Here is a 14,915-nt window from a genome sequence, read left to right on the forward strand (position 1 = left end):
AATGAGAATATTAAAAAATAAATATTAAAATTACATTACTCTCTGTGTTTAAAATTATTTATTCCTTTGTTTCTACACTATTTCTTCGTCATACCCCGTATATTAAATATTTGTTGATAAGAAAGCGCTCATTACACTAATAAAAAATATTATTGTATAATATAATTAGACGCTAGGTCATATCATTTTAAAAATCATTGAATAAATATTATATCTTTTTAATAAAATCGAGAAGAAAAGATAATGAGGGAGAGAATATAACGAAAGAGAGAATATAAAAAGAAGAAGAGAGACCGCGAATAATATGGTAGGTATGGAACTGCAACGGAAGGAAACGAGAGAGCATGAGTAAGATGATAGATATAGGACTGCAATGGGAGAAAAAGAGCGCGCAAATAATGTAGTAATTATAGGACTGCAACTGGAGGAAGAGAGAGAGCATGAGTAGGATGGTAAGTATAGGGCTGCAACATTAGAAGGGGAGAACTGCATCTTATAATGGATGCAAAGGAGAGAATAATATGGCGGGCCCTCCCTCTACCGCGGTCTGATGACGCCAGCCCCTCGAAGTTCCCTCGCCCAGTGACGTCGACCCCCTTCCCTCAATCTTCTCGCCCAGTGACATCAGCCTCCCTCTCTCAAACTCCAAGTCTAGCAACGTACTTTCCTGACTCTCAGACCCCCTCACACACACACACATACATACCGCGTATACGTATACGCACAAACACGTAGTGGATTAGATACCTACGCTTAATATACCTACTACGTTTGAACATCAAAAAAATGTGGAGAAAATCCACGAAATCAAAACAATACTTAACACGGTGGTCAAAACTGTGAGAAAAAAATATAAGAATTGTACTGCTGTGTAAGAGATGTCAAGGCTTTAACCACACACAAGCTTATTGTCAAAAAAAGACGATATAAATGATGCCGGGAAACATTTCATTAGAAACTGCAACATTAGCAGACAAACTACTCCGAAATTACAGAGAATCGCATCCGGTAAATTATAGAGAATGTGAAGTAGCTTCAAAAAAAGCGTAATCAAATTATGAAGTCGCAAAAGCAAAAAGAACAGATACCAAGCAAGGAGAAGCCGAGCAATAGAAGAAATAGAACGTGAAATGAAAAGGAAACTGACTACTCCAAGTACAAAAACTTTTGCATAAGTGGCAATGACTAACAATGACATAAATAAGGATGCTGACAGTTAAAAATCAGAAACACTCGTTCTTCGTAAATTGGATGAGTAAATTGCTACAAATAAAATATTTGACAGGCTTAATAATCAGCTCATCCAAGATTTTTATGAGATAGAGTATTGGCCTATCGTTAATCCTATCCTGGAGGACTCTTCTGTTGAGGTTACCATGCCTTAGCCAAGAGGTTCCAAGTTTATAGCATCAAACACTCTCCTTCACCCATCCCACTAGGGGTTTGTTAGTGTCATCGACCAGTGCTCATTTGGGCGTTGCTTGATATTTAATAGCAGTATCCATTCGACCTAGGTACTGCCCCTTTACTAGCTATTCATCCTCTTCCATTATTCGGGTTTGGGACCGGCACGCGTAAGTATATTACACGCGGCGGAGTTTTTAAGCGAAATTAGCAATCCTAAAAGAAGTATCGCCTAGACTAACTAGCCAAATTAAGCTTCAAATCGGAACTTGACAATCGGAATGAATTGCAAGTACCAATAAAAATTATTGATCAACTAGAAAAGCAAGCTAAACTATTAATAACTAACATACAACAAACGGCATGAGACAATACACCTCCGAGAAATGAATTGAGGAGTTATAGTAATGTCAGTTATCCACTTGAAATTAGGCAATTAGTAAATGTAAAAAGAAAAGTACGAAAAAGTGGCAGGTAAGGTCGTGCCTCGCAGAACAAAACGATACTTAATCGATTGAGCAACTAGCTAAAAGAGCTGATTGTTAAAGTAAAAAACCAAAAAATTAACGTATACCTAAAAGGACTAATCCGCAGATAAAAATACTGATTATTCGCTTTGGATGGCCACGAAAGAATTTAAAAAATCAAACGTACAAGCATCTCACATCAGAAAGAATGATAATGGCTAGGATGACGAAAGACTAGGATGATGAAAGGATGATAATGGCTGGAACGACAAAGTTCCCAGCGAATTAGAGCTGACCCTGAGGTCGGTGGATCTCGGGGGTATGCTGCACAGGTCTCCGGAAATATGCTGCACGCGTTCCCGGGGTTCTCTAAATCAGGATCAGTGCAAGATAGGTTTTAGTGGGTGCGAGTCATAACCCTGGACTCTCCCCCGAGACTCGGAGTCTGCGTTAGGTATTTCTCCTCCTACATAAAAAAAAAAGTTATTACATACCCATGTTTGGTTAAGATTAGATTATTATGTACCCATAGATATATAATAACCTCCGGGCGGCTGTCTAAAGGAACCCGCACACGCGACCAGTTGGACGCAGAGGGGTGGCGCCGAGATGTTACCTATGCGGAATGAATGGGGGTTCGTCCGCGCCTATTGTGGCTCCTGGCCTGCCGGGGACCCTCCCACTGGCGTGACGGGCGAGGGAAGGATGGCGGTTCGGGAGCTCGGAACGACTGTCCTCCCCCCGGTTCCTCAGCATGCGTGGCGGTCGGATTCGTTTCCTCATGCCGGCCCGCGATACCCACATTACGTCTTCCACCGCGTAAGGGGGAAGATGGGGGGCTGCCCTGCGAGCGGGGTACTTGCGGGGCGACCTCTGCCCTCCACGCGAAGGTGAGACGAGGGGGAAGTGGTGTCTCCCTCTTTCCTGGGTAGCGGTCCGGGAAGTGTTCAAAGGGCGGAGGGGGGCGGAGGAATTGCTTTTGCTACAGCGAGGCCCCCCCCCCTCCCCGAGAATAGAACGCAAACATGACGCAGAGCGACTGGGTAGAATGTACGCGAGCCCTGGTCTCCCCGACTAACGTCAAGGCAGGGACACTCGGGGAGGTTTTAGTGGGTGCAAGTCCCACACTCTCTTTCGCCCCCACTCCGAGGGATGGGAAGGTAGTGAGTAAGCATTTTCTCCCCGTCAAAAACAAAAGATATATAATAACCTAACCCTAATAAAACCCGATACATGGTTTGGTCAGGGTTAGGTTATTATATATGCATAAGTGTACAATAACCTAGTCTTAACCTTTTCTTAAACTACATATTTACTCAAATTTTCTGCTAGAGTAGTGAACTTGTGTTCGCGTGGAAAGTCGCGTGCTACTGGGCAATGGGAGAGGTGGAATGTAGTAAGTGGATATAGAACAGTTTCTGATGTTATATATAATCGAAATAAGACGTTATTTTAAAAAAATTTTTTTTGTTAATCATTTTTTAATGAAGGACGAGCGATGATTAAAACTTGTTGGAAATCACTCAGGGTTATGACCTTGATAACATAGTCAAGGTCACAACATATGTCAAGGTCAAAGTCATTGGAGGGAGGCAGTCCTTTAATTTAAAAATTTACAAATATAAAAAGAGGCTCGAAAGAATCTATCAGAATATAAAAAAGATCATCAGAGCCTACATCAGCTATTCGGATACATAGAAAATTTGATTTTCTTATGAATGTAACAAAACGAATAAAATAAACATTTCGACTCTTCAATTCGAGTTTTTATCAATATACAATATATAAATTGAAATTACATAAGTAACGCAAATTCCAAGATGATGATTCCCGACAATTTAGCTCATTCTTTTTTATCCAAATGCCAAATTAGCTATGTAATGAATGGCCTAATAATTATCAAAAATATTAACTTATACAATAATAATATAAAAACTTAAACATAAAATAAAACCGAAATCATATACATTGCGTCAATAAATAGAATCACATTGCTCATCAGATTGTCAAATTTGCTATGTAGTCATTCAAGAGAAACATGAAAAACAAAAAATTAGAGAATTATTAAAATCATTTGTCTGAATTTTAATTTTATTAACTTGCATGTAAACGTTTCTCGCGACTCGACGTAAAGGTTTTGTGTCGACAGTCAAAGATGAAATGAGAGTCAATATAATAAAGTCATGTAGTTATTGAAAAATAAAAATAAGAACAAAGGGAAGAAAATAATGTCACAATTCCGTAAACAAATTCATACATAGTGTTTAAAGAATACGTTTTATTCTATAAATTGAAGCTCTGTTTCTGTTGCTTTATATGGATCATTTCTGAAATCCAGTCTTTTATTAAGCATTCTTTCTTCATTTAATATCTTGACATTTTCGCAATTAAAATCAGCTGATGATTCTGTGTTCTGTTATTATGGAATGCTAGTATTCCAATTTACGTGATTTCTATGTTTGTTTATGCATGTCTTCAAACGTGCACTTGTTTGGTCCACATATTATGCTTCACAATCCCGACAATCAATTTTATATACAACGTCTGTGTGAGATAGTTTGGTACGAACGTCTTTATGACCCCTGATGAATCCCCTAAGATTATTAATCCCCTTATATGCCATATGTATTAAGGAGTCTTTTTAAAAAATTTTTTGATCTTTTCTGATAAAAGTATAAAGGGGTTTGTAAAAAACCTGTAATTAATTTTATCTGCATTATTGTCCGTTGTCTTGTCTATAGGTATGTTATACTGATTATTTCATTGTTTAAATTTTATTAATTTTAATTAGCAAGCATGTGTTAATAAGACTGATATAGATAAGCGTAATTTTTCTTTAATCACAACTACAAAATCATTTGTTAAAAACAATTACACATTACTCTTATTCACAAATGTACTTATTGACTTAGTATTGACATGATTTTCGCTGATCGCCGAACAAAAGTGCATGAAGTAGCAGAGGCCGTGTCGTACGGAACGGCATTCAATATTTTGCATGATAACTTGGAAATGAAAAAGCTGTCGGCTCGATGAGTGCCGCGATCAGCACCGGCTCATTCCTCCGCAGTCGCCACAGCCAAATTGGTCGAATTGCGCTACGAATTGCTGCCGCATCCACCGTACTCTCCGGATTTAGTCCCCTGTGACTTCTTGTTTCCAAACTTGAAAAAATGGCTCGGTGGAAAGAAATTCGTCGAATGAAAAGAAAATCGCCGAAATAGAGGCCTATTTTGCAAAATTCGACAAATCGTATTTTTCTGAGGGGTTAAAAAAATGGCAGAAGCGTTGGGAAAAATGTACTCTCTTAAAAGGGGTTGGAAAATAAAAAAAATTTTGTGAAAAGCTTGCGTCTTCATTACTAACATGGATACTATTGATTTTGCCCTCGTATATGACTTCGTTTTTATTTTACGTAAGTTATATTATTATTCGGTTTTATTTTATGTTTAAGTTTTTATATTATTATTGTATAAGTTAATATTTTTAATAATCATTGGATTATTCATTATGTAGCTAATTTTGCATTTGGATAAAGAAGAACGAGCTAAATTGTCGAGAATCACCATTTTGGAATTTGCGTTACTTATATAATTTCGATTTATATTTTATATTGATAAGAACCCGAATTAAAGAGTTGAAATGTTTATTTTATTCGTTTTGTTACATTCACAAGAAAATAAAGAGTTTTCTGCTGTACATCCGAACAGCTGATGTAGGCTCTGATAGATTTTTTCATATTCTTTGTTACAAAAGATGTTGGTAGAAGAAAGCTCTTCGTATGAAAGACTTGCTGATTTTCACATGAATGAGTGTGTATATATTATGTGCATAAACATGTGAATTACTACTACAATAACGTTAATGTATTTCTCTTTAAATTTTATGTAGTGAACGGTAAAAGGTTATATATACAAAAATTTCGCGAAGCAATAACAGCGGAAAAAGGAACTTATTCACTTCATGAACACTCTCTATACATGCGCAATTAAGAGGATATAAGATAATAGAAATAACTAGCATCGTGTCATCTAAACTAAGCGCGAGAATATAAAAAAATGTAAAAACAAAAATAACCAACACTCCCACTATTTGAGTGCTTTACCATATTCTAATATACCAATACTCTTAATGAGTCCATGAAATCTGTCTTCAGCGAAAGGTTTTATTAGAAAGTCTGCACATTGATCATCTGACTTAACATACTTAGGTGTCAAAATTTTATCATTAAATTTATCTCTTATATAGCGAAATCGAATGTCTACATGCTTGGTCTTCTTGCGAAACTCCGGATTTTTAATTAGCCTGATGGTACTTTGCTTATCAATGAGCAAAGGAATAGGTCCTTCATGTGGGTAGTCCAGATCACTTAATAATTGTTGAAGTCAAACCAATTCTTTTGTGGCCAGTGCGGCAGTAATGTATTCTGATTTAGTGGTGCCATACTTTGTTTCTGTGAAGCCCAGGAGATATATCCTCTAGCGATAGTTAGTACATATCCGGATGTCGAGTGTCTGTTTTTCAAATCGCAGGATAATCTGCATCGGAATAAGCAGTTATATAAATCTTCTGATCTTGTCTTTTATAAAATATTCCAAGTTCTATTGTGCCTCGTAGATACCTGAGCATTCTTTTTAGAGCTTTCCAATGTTCTATCAAATAACACACTGAAAAACGACTTAATAATTTACAACGTATGCAATTCCAGATCGAGTTAATTGTGTAAGAAACATTAACACACATTAGACCTATGGCCTCATGGTAAGGAATGTCTGTTATATTGATAGTCGCTTCTACTTAAAGAATTTGGATTCACAGGAACGCTAACAGGTTTACATCAGTCATGTTAAAACGATTTAGCAATTTCTCTATATATACGCATTGATGAATAAAAATGGAATGATTAGCTCGGTATAATCTGAAAATCCACAAATAAATCTGTAAAAAAATTAGTAATAGTGATCCTTTAATACTTAAATTATTTCTTTTAAATTCCTTTTTGATTCAGCTAACAACAATCCGTCTATAAAAAGCGCTAAGTAAATATTACAATTATCAAAGTTTCCTTTGTACACACAGGGATCTGCCTTGCATGATTTAAAGTTAAATTGTTTAAAAAAGTTATCGAACTTGTTATTCCACTTGCTTCAGGTCATATAGGGATTTTTGTAGTCGACAGACTTGTCCTGATTCATGCGTAGCAACTCCGTCCGGAATATCCATGTAGATTTCTTTACATAAGTGATGCAGGCAAACTGTTTTTATGTCGAATTGCTCGATTTCTAAGTCGTATTCCGCTGCCATGCCCAAGAGAACACGAATCGATTCATGCCTTACGAAGCAGGAGAAAAAATTTCATCATAGTTTATGCCTTTATGTAGAACCCTTAGCACACAGGCGAGCTTTGAAATGCGGACGGTCTCCTGCTGATGATTCTTTAAAATTGAAAACCCATTTATAGCCGATTGTGGATTTATCCTGGGGGGAGTGGTTGCAACTTCCATGTATTGTTGACTCGATGAACTTCCAACTCCGCATCGATCGTCTTTTTCCATTTTTGATCGTGTTCTCCAGTAACTGCCTCGTGAAAAGTTTGTGGTTCCATGATTTCAAACAGGCCTCATATCTTATTGATAGCTTTATTTTACTCCTATCTCGGAGCACAGGTCCTTCCTTTATGGATGTCGGTGACGCTTCTTCCTGAGAAGTGGGAGGAGTCTCATATTCATCTATTGACACATAATCAGTTAAATCATTCAGATTTGCAGCAAATTTGTAATCTCCAACTTTATCTTCAAGATCTTGATTGTTGCTATTATTAATAGGAAATGAAACCTCTTCATTCTCAATTAATGCAATTCTCGTATCTACTTGTCCGTTGAAGATCACATCCCTAGATATAGAAATTCTTCCAATTGCTAGATCATAAAATCTATAATTAGATGACTCTTAGTCATATCCGACAAACAGAAGCTTTTTGGACTTTGCATTTTTTGCGATGCTGTTTTGGGATGGGTGCAAAGCATTCAGATCCAAATATCAGGTGCTTGTCCAGACTTTAAATAGCGTTTTACCTTTATTATGCTTAGAGGTTATTATTCGATTTAAAACATAAACGGCGCAATTCACGGCTTCGGCCCACAGTCGAATTGACAGTTTCTTCGAATGCAGCATTGCTCTTGCAGATTTGACTATGGCTCTATTATCTCTCTCAGAGCGACTATTTTGTTGAGACGTGTTGGAAGCCGTTGTCTCTATTTATATTCCATGAGTCTTAAGATATTGATCCATCCTTTCGTTGATGTATTCAGTGCTGTTGTCAACTCTTAGTGTTTTAATTGAATGATAAAATTTATTTAGAATCATAGCATGAAAGTCTTTGAATTTATCAAACATATTTGACTTGTGTTTCAAAAAATAAACGTGTCTGAAGCCGGAGGCATCATCCTTGAAGTTTACATAATAGTTTGAGTTTCCTATCGATGGTTCTTGCATCGGACCACCAATATTTGAGTGTATGACCTCTTCTGGTCTAGAATTTCTAGGTGAAATTTCCTTATTGAAGGGTAGTCTGTGTAGCTTTCCATACTGCCATACTGCTCGCCATACTGGCAAGCTTCACAAAAAATACAAACAGCCTTCCAAGAAATCTTTAGCGGCAGGGTTTCTTGTTTATGCAGTTCGCACATTGATTTGTATCCGATGTGTTCCAATCTAGCGTGCCACAAAGGAATGTCGGAAAATGACGAGATTCGCCATGAGTTGAAATTATCTTAAAAAGCATTCTATTAGGTTGGTGCGTATGAAATGTCGGATTTTTAAGTGAATATATAAAACTGCATATCTTTTTTCAAAAGCTGTTTATTTAATCAAAATATGCTCCATTTGTTTCAATACACTTTTCCCAACGAGATTTTAATACATAGATGCCTGTCTTAAAGAAATTCTGATCTCTAGAATCAATAAACTCTGATATGGAATTTTTCAGTCTTCATTTTCATACTGTTAGCCCGTAAAAACTGTTCTAAATGTTTAAAAAAATGAAAGTTGGTTGGCAAAAGATCCGGTGAATAAGCTGGGTGCTGCAAAATTTTATATTTTAATTCATTTATAATAATTTCGCAATTGTTTTGTACGATGTATGCGGCCGTTGTCGTGGAAAAGTATTGGGACATGCCGACTAACAAGTGATGGGCGTATAATTTTCAATTTTTCATGTATTTCATCAATGTATTGGCAGTACTTTTCGGCTGTAATTGTCTCCCTAGTTCGAAGGAATGAGTAATGAATTACTCCAGTCACATTCCACCAAACTGTTATTAAAATTTTCCGTGGATGAAGTGATGGCTTTGGAATATGAACACAAGCCTCATTCCTATCAAGCCACCGAGCACACCTTTTCCTATTGTCGTAAAGAATCCATTTTTCATCACAAGTAATAATCCGATCGAAAAATGGCTCTCGATGAAATCTGGTTAGTAATGATGAGCATACATTCAATCGATCCAGCTTATTTCGCTCGGTTAGTTCGTGCGGTACCCATTTATTCATTTTTTTCACCTTGCCAATTTCAGAAAGGTGTCGCAATATCGTTGTATGGTCAACTTTCATTCTGATAGCAAGTTTCCTAGATTCGTTTCCACCAATGCTTTTATAGCATCATGTTTCACAGACGTTTTGGATCTTCCACACGGTTCATTTTGTAGGGGAAAATCACCAGACCGAAATTTTTCAAACCAACGCTGCACTTTTCGATCGTTAACAGTATTCTCCCCAAATGCCTGGTTTATATTGCGTGCTTTTGCAGCATTATTACCAAATTTATACTTATATAAAAAAATTACATGAATATCGGTTGAATTCATATCCTTATGAAATTCAAAACAAATAACAAAATGGAACACTTTTGAGAAAATCTTCTTTGTTGAAATGTGACTCTGGCAATGGACAATACTATAAACGAGGTGCCAAAAACAAAAGCATAACGAAAACAGGGAGACAAACGTTCATATGTAAAAAAAATCCGACATTTCATATGCACCAACCTAATATAAAGATTATTGTCCTGGATTACTCCCACTGCTCGAACGTCGTCGTTGAGATTGATTTTCACATAATTAGTTGTGAAAACTACAGTGTAGTTCCTTCTACATGCTCCGACAGAAAAAAGAATTTTCTTTATCCTAGGCACATAAAGAACATTTTCAAGTTTGCCATCATGCCAAGCGCCATCGACGAACCTTTTAATCAGAATATGTCTTTACCTTTGACTTCGTGTAAGCCTTCGTGTAAGAGATAAAATCATTATTTGTTTCTGAGAATTCGTAGAATCAATTTCTATGGAATATCATGTGACATGAAATACTATTATCTAGGAACCATAGATCCTCACGGTCTGAATTTGCAGAATCTACGTAAAAAGCGCTTGTGCTCTGCAATTTTTTATCCGACTTTGATTCGCTGTCCTTCATTTTCTGCAGCCTCTTGCGACAATAGCGATAGAATGTTCAATTTTGTGACAGTAGCATTCAGTAGAAGATTTATCTTTTGTCCTTACATGACTGTCCTTTGGTTGCTTTGTACGCTTGGATTTATTCATTTTGATAGCTGCCAAAGCGCCAGCTGTTTTGTCGTTAATCGATTTTCTTCCTTCAAAAGACGAAATTCAAACTGTCCAGCGATTGCTTTGACGGATCAACATGCAGTTATTAAGGCATTATACTTGGTGGGAAGACTTCCAAACTTTTGCCATTATCGTAACATCTGAAACTTCCTCGCCCACGTTTCTTAGACGAGCCATCTTTTCGTCTCTATGACGAACCATATTTTCGACTGCTGTAAAGTGCTTGGCAATTGAGTTGTTCACTGACATTCTATAATCATGAAAGCGTGTCATCAAATATAGTTTATTTACCTCACTCTGCTGCTCATGTATCGAATAAAGCTTGGACCACATTTCGCAATGTGATGAGGTATTCGAGCTGTTCACTCTCCATGGAGGATGAGAGGATAAACATGGCCTTAGCATCCTTCTTAATCCAACTCTGCTTAGCAGCAGCTTCTTCAAGCTTTATCGTTTTTCTTTGAATTATTTCAAGAATGTTTGTGGTCAGAATGACTTTGATCTAGAACTTCCAGAATTGAAAGTTCGTGCCATTGAATTTAGAAACATTCCTGAGATCTATATTATCAGACATTATTTGCTACTTCATTCACGTGCTTTTTCTATACGATTAAGTATAGCATGAACTTGGGCCCATAACTGTTGGTAGGAAAAGACTCTTCGGATGAAAGACTTGCTGATTTTCACATGAATGAGTGCGTATATATATTTATGTACATAATTACGTGGATTACTACTACAATAACGTTTATGTATTTCTCTTTATGTTTTATAGTGAACGGCAAAGAAGGTTGTGTACAAAAATGGCGCGAAGCAACAGCAACGGAAAAAGGCGCAACTTACTCACTTCGTGAACGCTCTCTACATATGCGCAATTAAGAGGACGGGCGTTTGTAAAATAATAGAAATAACTAGCATCGTGACATCTAGACTAAGCGCGAGAATATAAAAAATATAAAAACAAAAATAACCAACATTCTTCACTAAAGATTTACCAAAAAGGAAATATATTCAAGTATTTTCTTTCATGTCTCTTAAGTTTTTGATAAAATTTGGCACGATGAACTAATGCATAAATTAACAAGAGAAGTGCGCAAAGTAATAATTGCAAATTGGAATGAATTATATAATGTTGGAAAGGTCTTGCCGAGTAAAGTTCAGTTATACAATACTTCGCTTGAATGGTGCCTCTAGGGCGCTATGTGCAATACAAGTTATCAGTTTGGTAAAACTCTTGTATTTCTACATTCCTCTGAATCAACTCCGATGACCTTGACATTGACGTATGTTGTCAAGCTCATGACCTTGAATGATCTCCAACATGTTTTAGCCATCGCTTATTATTGACCACCGTTATTGACAAAATAAGTTTTATAAATGGAATGTATGAAAGATGATCAACTGTAACAAAATATATGTAACAAGTACTGCCGATATTTCATTATGTATATTCTAATTTCCGTTATTTGCTGATAAAATATTATTACGATTCCAAATGTGCCATGGAGAGACTATGATAGGATTTTGCACTTCATTTTTTTATTTTTTATTTTTTAATTTTTTAATTTTGTATTTATAATACAAGAACCTAATTCGTGAGATTAGGTATCATTTGGTGTCGCTTTTATAATAAACAACAACGGAACTTTTTATAAGAATAATTGCTTATTTTTAAAGATTTAATTGTCATTTAATAATGAAAGACTTTTTAAAACATTAATGGTTTGTCTTTATTTTATTAAAATTAAAATATAAAAGTTATTAATTTATGACAGCTATTATTATATTACGAAGTCAAAATATTTTTTCATAACCTTATTGAGCATATGGAAAATCTTTTTAAAATCATGAATAAATCAGTAATTAAAAGTACTAAATTAATTAAATAATAGAAAACTAAATTTTTATTCTTATAGACAAAATGAAGGTGAAACAGGACAAAAGATCATTGATAAATGATGCAATTCATGCTACTCATCGAAGGATGAGTATTACATAGTAAGGATTCACTTAAGCCGCTTCTACATTAGTTGCAAGCCGATCGCAAGTTTGTCGCGACAGCCAATCTGAAGCTTGCATTTTGAAATTAACGCTTCATATTGAGCATCTCGATGAGCAGCATGAATTGTATCATTTATCAATAATGACCTTTTGTCTTGTTTCACCTTCATTTTGTCTATAAGAATAAAAATTTAGCTAGCAAAATATATGGAATTTCTAAAACTACGCTGCGTGATAAATTAAAAAACAAATCACAAATTGAATCTGCAACGGAACTACCGACCATTCTATCTTCAGAAAAAGGAAATCGATTGATCAATTGGATTTTGTATGTCAGCGAAAGAGGTTTTCCGATGACCAAAGCTCAACTGTTAGATAATGTGCGATTATTAATAGGTCAGTTACAGAGAATAAATCCTTTTACGAATAAGACCCAGACGTCACTGATGAAGCATTTATTCATCGATACGCTGAGCTATCACATCGTGTTGCACAGAATTTAACGGTTATCACAACATCGGTTAATGAAAATTGTTTAAGAAAGTGATTCAATGAAGTTTGTCAGTACTTGTTAAAGAAAGAATTGCTCTCTATTCTTGTTTCACGATACTTTAATTGCGATGAAAGCTCATTTTTATTGTGTCTAAAAGCAGAACAAGTTATTGTTAAAAAAAGGTGTTAAAAATCAGTATAAAACTGTAAATGTCGACAAAAAAGAAGCACTACATAACAGTAATGGCTAGCGCTTCTGACGTTATGGCATTTCCTGTGATTATGTATGCTTACAAAAGATTATCGGCAATTATAATGCAGAAAAGATAAAGTATTGGAATTTCGAACAAAGAATGGATGACTGTTGAATTATTTTATGAATACATTACTAACGTATTCTACCTATAGCTAAAAATCAATAACATTATATTCCTTGTAGTATAATTCAAGGATTCTTCGCACTTGACATTGTCTTTTGTCGACAACATAAAATTGAATTAATAGCTTTGTACTCAAAAGTTACGCACATTTTGATGGATGTAACGATTTTCCATTCTTCAAAATTGGAAAAAAACTGTCAATAATTGGAGACTAAAAAATAATGGAGAACGCCTCAAAAAAAATGTTTGGCTCATTGTTAAAAAAGGCTATTGATTCATTAGATCTTGCCTCCATGGCTAAAATGGATTTCAATCATATGGACTCTTATACCTTTTACATCAGATGCCGTGAATTTTAATATTTTAAAGAAGCAAAAAAGATCTGAAAATGTATGTGCTAAATCTAATCAATCAGATAAACAATTTATTAAATTTTTTGAACAGCAATTGCCAGAAGAAATGTTCCAAAAATTTAAAGAGGCAGAAAGAGCAAGAGCCTGGAATGGTGAAGTTAAAAATGAAGGACTTTTTCAGTATTGGCTGAAAATTAAGGGAGAAACCGGTAACATACCTAACAAAGTCAAAATTGAATTTTAATAGTTTGTTTTTAAAAATTATAAATTCATATTAACAATTCATTTGATGATTCGTCATTGTAAATTATAATATTTGTGAACAAATATGCAGGAGTTATTTTTCTTAATGTTATAATCGTTATAATTCATTGTGTGCTTTAGAAATTGATTTATTATTTTTTGCGTCTTCATTCCAATTCTGTAAATAATACTGATTTTTAAGTCTAATAATTCTAGAAAAGGTACTTTTAATAACAGTGCAGAACAAACAATTAAACAAATAGTAATAATTCAGGATCCAAAAAATGCGACAAACGATAATATTCAAGAAATATTGTATGAAATATTGTATAGATGAAGATATTCCTGTTATTTTCTGTTCGGATGATGTTTACAAACCTGTAACTGCTGAAAGTACTTCAGCAGGTGAAATAGCAATTATTCAATCTGAGAAATCGCAACCAACTATCGCCAACTTTTTGGATTGTCAAGAAAAAGGTACAACATTCGAACATACTGTAGTTCAGCTAGATCCTTCATCTGATATTGTTGACAATTTAGAATCGCAGGAGAATAACGAAATCGTTACTATTTGTAGCAAATAATCGTATTTATTGCATATAAGGAATTATAATTAGTGATTGCTAGAGCAAATAGTATGACGAATTTAATTTTTTTACAGGTACGCAACAAAATGTTCGAAATGTTCCTTCTTCTTTCAAAAATGCTCTTTTTTGAAAATTCAACTTAAAAAAGAAAAGATTGTGAGAAAAAATTCCTTCAGATGAGTGGCAGAAGTATTACACAATAAAAGAAGAAAAAACTTCAAAAACAAAAAAGACAATAAGAAAAAAAAGAAGAAAAAAAACTGTAAAATTTTCAAAATAAAAAAGCTATAAAAAAGAAAATGTCAAAAAAAGGTTAAACTCATTTAACTAATTATTTTATTCTGCATGATTGTGTTTTCTATAAG

At 35.0% G+C, this 14,915-nt stretch overlaps 1 protein-coding gene and 1 pseudogene across 4 annotated transcripts in view; one reads left to right on the forward strand and one right to left on the reverse strand.

Annotated features, from left to right (window-relative positions):
* LOC105150520 (1-Acylglycerol-3-phosphate O-acyltransferase 2) overlaps positions 1 to 14,915 on the reverse strand; it is a 144,343-nt gene that overhangs the window by 70,580 nt on the left and 58,848 nt on the right. The window lies entirely within an intron of this gene.
* On the forward strand, positions 12,645 to 14,380 carry LOC147910097 (uncharacterized; annotated as a pseudogene).

Source organism: Acromyrmex echinatior, chromosome 3, assembly GCF_024713525.1.
Source record: "Acromyrmex echinatior isolate Ae372 chromosome 3, ASM2471352v2, whole genome shotgun sequence".
In the NCBI taxonomy this organism is placed as follows: domain Eukaryota; kingdom Metazoa; phylum Arthropoda; class Insecta; order Hymenoptera; family Formicidae; genus Acromyrmex; species Acromyrmex echinatior.